The sequence below is a fragment of the Pteropus vampyrus genome, unplaced genomic scaffold (assembly GCF_000151845.1).
Source record: "Pteropus vampyrus isolate Shadow unplaced genomic scaffold, Pvam_2.0 Scaffold73, whole genome shotgun sequence".
Classification (NCBI taxonomy): Eukaryota; Metazoa; Chordata; class Mammalia; order Chiroptera; family Pteropodidae; genus Pteropus; species Pteropus vampyrus.
The window spans coordinates 3,333,075-3,340,251 of NW_011888854.1; positions in this window are offsets into that span (position 1 = coordinate 3,333,075).

Below are 7,177 nucleotides of genomic sequence, written 5' to 3' on the forward strand. Positions count from 1 at the left end.
TCATGTAAGAACATGATTAGTGTAAAATCAAAGACTAGATAAATTATCTACAATACATACACAATTGCAAAGGTGTCACATTCAAAATATATAATCTAGAAAAAAATATACAAATTAGAGAAAGAGAAGATGATTTAATTGAAAAATGAAGACTGGATGATAATGTCACAAAGAGATATTCAGATAGTCAATAAAAACACAGGTACAGTACCTTGTTGTTCATCACGAAAAACATAAAATAAGTACTATACACTCATCAGAATGGCTAATATGAGAAAGTTTGTTAATAACCTGTGTTGGTGAAATGTGAACCAATTAGAATTCCTATACATTATAAATTGGTTCAACCACTTAGAAAAACATGAAGAATCTATTAAAACTGGATCAAATAATTTCTGATGGCCCAGCAACACCACTTTCTATTTACCTTCCCCTTCCCCTATATGCAATCATATTTTTACAAAAATACATATATAGGAATATTGATATTTTATTTGTAATAAGAAATTCTTGCAATCAAAATGAATTGTGGTATATTTATTCAATTAAGTATCACATAATAATAAAAATAAATGAATTTCTGTTCCACAGAACAGCAGTGAATCCACTATATATAATGTTTAGTAGAAACCAATACAAAAAAGTATATATACAATGCTTTTATTTAAAATTCATAAAAAGCCTGTAAGTTATTTAAGATTGTTTTATTAAAGTGCATTTAGTTCACAGAAAAATTAATAGTTTCATTTTACCAGGGATAGTTTATAGAACACATTGACTTTGATTGTTTAACTTTTTTCCCCCAACACAACACATAAGAATATGTGAGAATTGAGAAACATCTGAAACAGTTTAACATGGAAAAGTTAAATTGTACATGAAGCTTCATCTGATAACTGGAGAAACTCAAACATTAGACTGAAGTTTTTGTTTTTCCTATTGTCTCAGATTATACAGTGCAAATATTATTACATCTATAAAATAAAATAATAAAGGTGTGTTTGCCAGGTGGCAATTTCTTATTCTTTGTTTTTGTAGCAGCATTACCAGTGCATCAGACATAAAAATAAATGAGTCCTTATACCAGAATATCTTTAGTAATTCGACCAATAATATCTCCAAGCTCAGAAACGGTATTTTGGTACTGCTCATGGATTTTTTTTCACTTCTCTACACTTTGCTTACAGTTATCTTGCTTCAGCAGCTGCTAATACAATCCAAGTACATCTATCTTTTGAACATCATCAGCCTTATTGAGCAGGGTCACAGCTAACATGACATCGATGCTGATGGATTGACTGCGATTCACTACCTCAGTGATGTTGATCACGTCTTGTGGTGTGATGTAAGGTCTGGTTCATTGATTACTGATGAGACTACTCAGGAAACCGGATGGATGTCTGTGGCAAGTTCAACTATCAGTGTTATAAAGAGGAGGGACCACACCATTAGTCTGAAGATCTAGAACTTGATGACACAGAATTGAAAATTATTTGTTCATGTATTTTTCTAAACTTGGAGACCTATTTTATTTCAAAGACGGTACTTCATCAAATTGTACTAATACATGTTTCACTATATATAGATAGATTATAATCTATATATAACAAAGTTCCATGGTATATACACAGCAGATATTTGTTTTTGCTATGTTATTATTATTTTGAAGGTTAGTCCATTTATAAAAAATGTTTCTTTTAAGTTGTGCATTTAAAAAACATAGTTGAACTGAATTCTTTATCACTGTGCATTCTAATAAGAATTCTACTATTGCCTACTTCCCACTGAGTTTGAAAAGAATAATCTTTTGTTATGATAAAATGCTCTTGATTCTGTGTAAAAAGGGATGGTGCAATTTTATGGCAATGCAATTTATGTTAACAACAGAGAGGAGCCGATAACTGCTCTCCCATTAATATTGTTGTTTTTCTCTGTGCGCCATTTTCTAAAAAGTCCACCTTTAAGGTTAGAATATTTCATACTTGTCTTCAAACAAAATGTGTCTCTTTTTATAAAATTTCACTTTTGTCAGTTGAGCTGTTTTCTGGATAAGAAAAAGGGAAGAAAAAAGTCATTTCTATTTTCCCCTAAAGGCATTTTATTCATGAGTAAAGTCTAAATGGCAAAATCTTATTTCTTGTACAAGTTTGTTCATGAGGATAAATGTTACTCCAGTTATAAGAAATAGCATATGGTAGTGAAAGTGCTGGCTAATCTCTTTCTTTCTTTCTCTATCTATCTATCTATCTATCTATCTATCTATCTATCTATCTATCTACCTACCTACCTACCTACCTACCTACCTATCATCCAAGCTATCTAATTATATGATTTTATTCCCATTTCAAACTATTTCAGAATAATTCTAAATAGAAAATTAAGAAGTAAAATAAATTATTGTAAGATTCCAAAAAAAGAGATTTAGAATTATTTTTGACTTTTCTATTAATTTTTGCCTATTCATACTAAAAGATAATCTTTACATTTTTTCTTTGCACTATTTTATGCAATATACTAATATTTAAGTGTATTTATAGATACGAAAGAGAAAAATAAATGCCAAAATATAATTAAAATAAATATACAAAAATATTCTTTATTTTTTAAGTGATGAAATAATAATGCACTATTTTATGTATACAATACAAACTCACATATATTTGGTTACTAAACTGGCTCCTAAAAAGATGTTTGTTTAGAGAGTGTCCCTTAGTGATTAAAAGCACAGACTCTAGATTCAGGCTATTAGCTTAAAATCATGGTCGTGACCCTGAGTTGCTCTTTGATCTAGTAGAAGTTCCTATGTGTTCTCTCTGTAACTTGGTTTCTCATTGAGTTATTGAGAGGATTAAGTGAGTTAAAACACATTGAGTCTTCTGAACAATATAAACACATAATAAACAAAAACTTTCATGCATAATTTTGCAATAGAAGACTAAAGTAATGTGAAATAGCAGTTGAAACAGATATTAGATGTACATAGTGCTCAATCAATAAATGAATAGATAAAGATTTAAAAGTCATGTTTTCTGTACTAGAGTGGCATATGAAACAAATATGATATGGCATAATACATTAATCTGCCTTAGTATTAAAATAAGTATTACTGTTCTACTTACCAACAATAAAGAAAAAACACAAATTCCCTAGAAAGAGTGAAAATTCAAAACCTATCCAGATAAAAATTGCTTTTATATGGATGCCATCTCTAGGGATATGTTATGAATTGAAATTCTTATTTTTGATTACCTTGACATTATTGCTCATTGGAATGAACATGAGAAATTGCTCATCAAAAACATAAAATTTTTTAAAAGAAAGGAATTTAAAACTCATTCCTAGAGCTTGTCTCAATATTGAAACAATTTTATGGCTAGAGTTTGAATTTAAGTCCTCATAAACTTTAAATGAGAATTGTTTTCACACTGCTTAGACAATAAAATTGGAAGGCTAAATATATTTCTATACTGATATTGAGACTGTGTGAAATTCAGATTTTTCAAAGGAAGTAAAAATTAAGATATGTTTAAGTACTCTCAGATTTTTCTAGGCTTTATTTTCATTATAATGCTCAAGTTTATAATAAGAATTAATAATGGAATTAAAGATAAACAGGCTACTTTTATAAAAATTTAGATTTTTTAAAAAATGTTATATATCTAGTTTTTCATGCATCCCATTCTCCAATCTTATTTTTATTTCAAATAGCTTAATTTTCAGGGACTATATAAAAGGGGATACATCAAATCTAAAATGAGATTCACATTAATATTGCTGTATTTATGTATACATCATATTTAAAAGGAGCAAAATAATAGCGACAAAAATGTAACTCTAATATTTCTGCAGACATAAAATTAATGCTAAAGCAATACTTATTTATCCATTCTATCTTGAATTTTAAGTGGCCTATTTGATAATGCATACTACATTTACGTAATAGTATACTACATTTGTATAATGTACAAAACATGATATAATCACTAATTTATTAAATGATATATTTTCTAAGATCTTTTTCTCTTAACACTAAATTGGTAAGATCGAATAAAAAAATATCAAGACTATAGACAAGAATAAGCTACAAATGCGTTTCTTAGTTCTGTCTTATTCATACAGGTACAACTTTTACAGTAGACAATGTATATTTATTATGTGTTTATAAGAAAAGAGCTCGAGGGATTCATGCCCAAGGCCGTTGATACAGACTCCTTAGTTCAACAAATATATTTTAAACACATGCCAGATAAACTTATTGCCATGGTTACTATAAATGTAACTAACCTTCAATTAGAGGGAAAAGGAAATAAAGAAGATAATATCAGTTATCAAACACATTATAATAAATATAAACAGAATGGAAAGGGTTTTAAGGGTTACTCACGGAAATACTTTGCAGGAAAATGTAAGAGCCACACAATGGCAAGAAAGGCTACAAGGACAATGAAACAAACAGGGTCTGTTTGGATTGGAACATAGCAAGGGAGAGAAAAAGAGCTCAGAAAAGCTGATGTGGACCAGTTTACATAGCATCAGAAGGAATTTAACACTGCACTTAACGTACATGGTACACTCACACTCAGATTATACAAGGAAGCCATGAGAAGAAGGTTTCAAGCAAGTAAATTACTCAATTTAATTTACATTTTAAAAAATTCTCCATAACTAATCTGTGTGCACAGTCTATGAGGAGTTTGTTGAGTAAGGGAGGCCAGTTAAAAGGCTATTGAAAATATATTTTGTCATATCAAAATTACAAAAAAGAAGATTAACATAAGATTAGAAAATTAAAAACAAGACTATTAAGACCAAAGATAGACAAATAGAAAGTATCAAAATTGGAAGACAAAAAAAAATAACAATGTAAAAAATGAACATGACAAATGGGAAATGATAAAAATAAAATCCAGAGGAAGTGTTCTTTTTAATGTATAAGAAAGAATGATAATGCTTTGAGAAAAAGATATTGGAAAGTATCTTCGTCACTTTAGGGAAGACAAATATTTATTTATTAGGAAAATAAATTAAAATTAATCATTTCAACATATTATTTTTAACATTCTTAACATCACTCTAATAAAATTGTATATTATATGAAATGACAACTATATACCTTATTATAAAATAACCTCTTTTCATAAAATTCAAAGAGATCTTTGAATTTTATGTGTCAAATATAATAATGATTTGGCTTTAAATCTGTTAAAAACACCCTCAGAAATTCCGGTACATAATTGTAAGCAATTAATACAAATGCAGAGTGATGCTTCTTTATTGTATTTGTGATTTCAATTGTCAATAAGTAGCATTAGTTCTGATGGTATGATTTTTTCCCCCAAATCGTGAGTATTTCTTGGTAAATATTTTTAAAAACAATTTGCATATTACATGCAATTCTGTCAATGTCAGTAAATATTAAAACTGTTCAAAATATATTATGTTTGGATCTAGAAATTGAGTTACATTTTAGGCTCTTAGAATTTGCCCAAGGCGCAGGACAATTCCTGAGACCCAGGTCATCTACTACACCAAGGATAAACATCTACCAGAATAAATTTCAGTTGGGCCCATCAATCATTAGGACAATGAAATACAAATTCATAAATTTCTGAATGTTCGGCAGGACATGGAAACTCCCTACCTCTTCCCCCCTCCCCCACCCCCCCACAACAAGAATCATTGTTTTTACAGATTGTTTACGACAAATTTCAAGAGGCTGGAGTTCTGTATTTTCCCAACCATCATGTATTAATCCTCTTTCTTCAAATTCACATTTAATCATTTAGAAAATTATTTTAGATGGATATTCCAAACAATTTTTAATCCTCATCACCACAACTGAGATCTTCCACTGAGGCTACCAGAATGACTACTAATTCATTGCTTCTGCTTTTTCCTATTTCCCCATTGGATCCCCAAATCAATTACCCAAAGCACACGAAAAAAAGTTTTTATTTTATTTTTTTTTTATTGTATATCTCTTCTCTACTGTTATCTTTTGAATATCTTTCCTTCTACTTGGAATAAAATTATGAATTCTTTCTTTGGCCTGCAACTTGCTACAAGACCTAGCCTCTGTCGACTTCCTTCTAATCTTGCATACTACCATTCTTCCATTCTTTAGCCACAAGCAAATTGCCCTTCAAATTCTCTATGAAATATGAGGCTCAGGAATCTTGGGATGTCCTCTCCATCTTTCCTTCCCAGCTTCCTGCAACATGCTTCCCTTTGTTACGCACATGGCTAGATCACTCCTTTGATCCAAGTTAGGTCAGATAACTTCTACCTAAACCAGCACTCAATATGCTATGGAGCATGATTTTCCTTCACAGAACCTATTAATAAGTGACATTATGTTATGTGTTTATTTATTCAGGTTACATTCAGTTTTCTTCTCTAAAAATGAGAAGTAAAGGGCTGATAAAAATGATCTGCTGTATTCCTGATACCTGAAACACTCCCAAGAAATAATATGTACTCAGTAAATATTAAATCTATGAATAAATAATATAATAATCTCCTTTCTCTAAACTTTTGGAAAAAATAAATTCAATGAATATTAAAGACTATAATGATATTTTCTTTAAAATGATCTTCAATCTTATTATGAAGAGAAAAGTTTTTTCTCTTTTCCCACTTGGCTACACTATATATTATTTTACGAGATCATAAAGTAATATATATTTTTGGTCGGAAGAAGAATGTATCTCACCCTGAAACCTTTAGTCTGATAGTTATTGTTTTAATATTTGCTAAAGCAAATCTTCTAAGCTTCTTCTACTGGAATGTTATTTTTAAAATGCCTTATTTGTATTCCTCTTTAAATGAGCAAAGGGAATAATCTATTCACAAAAGACTTACAGTAACTCAAATGCCAATGGGAAAATAAATATTTTTAATAAAATATTGAAGTATGTTATTTTACATTTTGTGTTGTATGACCCGTAATATAAATATGCCTGTCTGAGTATTAAGAAAACACCCTGAAAATATCCTTAGGGTCACATACAGGTAATATAAAGTCAATAAAATTGCTTCACTAACAATTTTGAGACTTCCCAAAGGTCTGGCACAGAGAGTTAAGTTTTCCATAAATTGAGAGAATATGCCCAATGCCAAAATTGAATCTATGAATCATAAGCCTATGGCATCAGAAACTTCTGGTACTCTAAATATG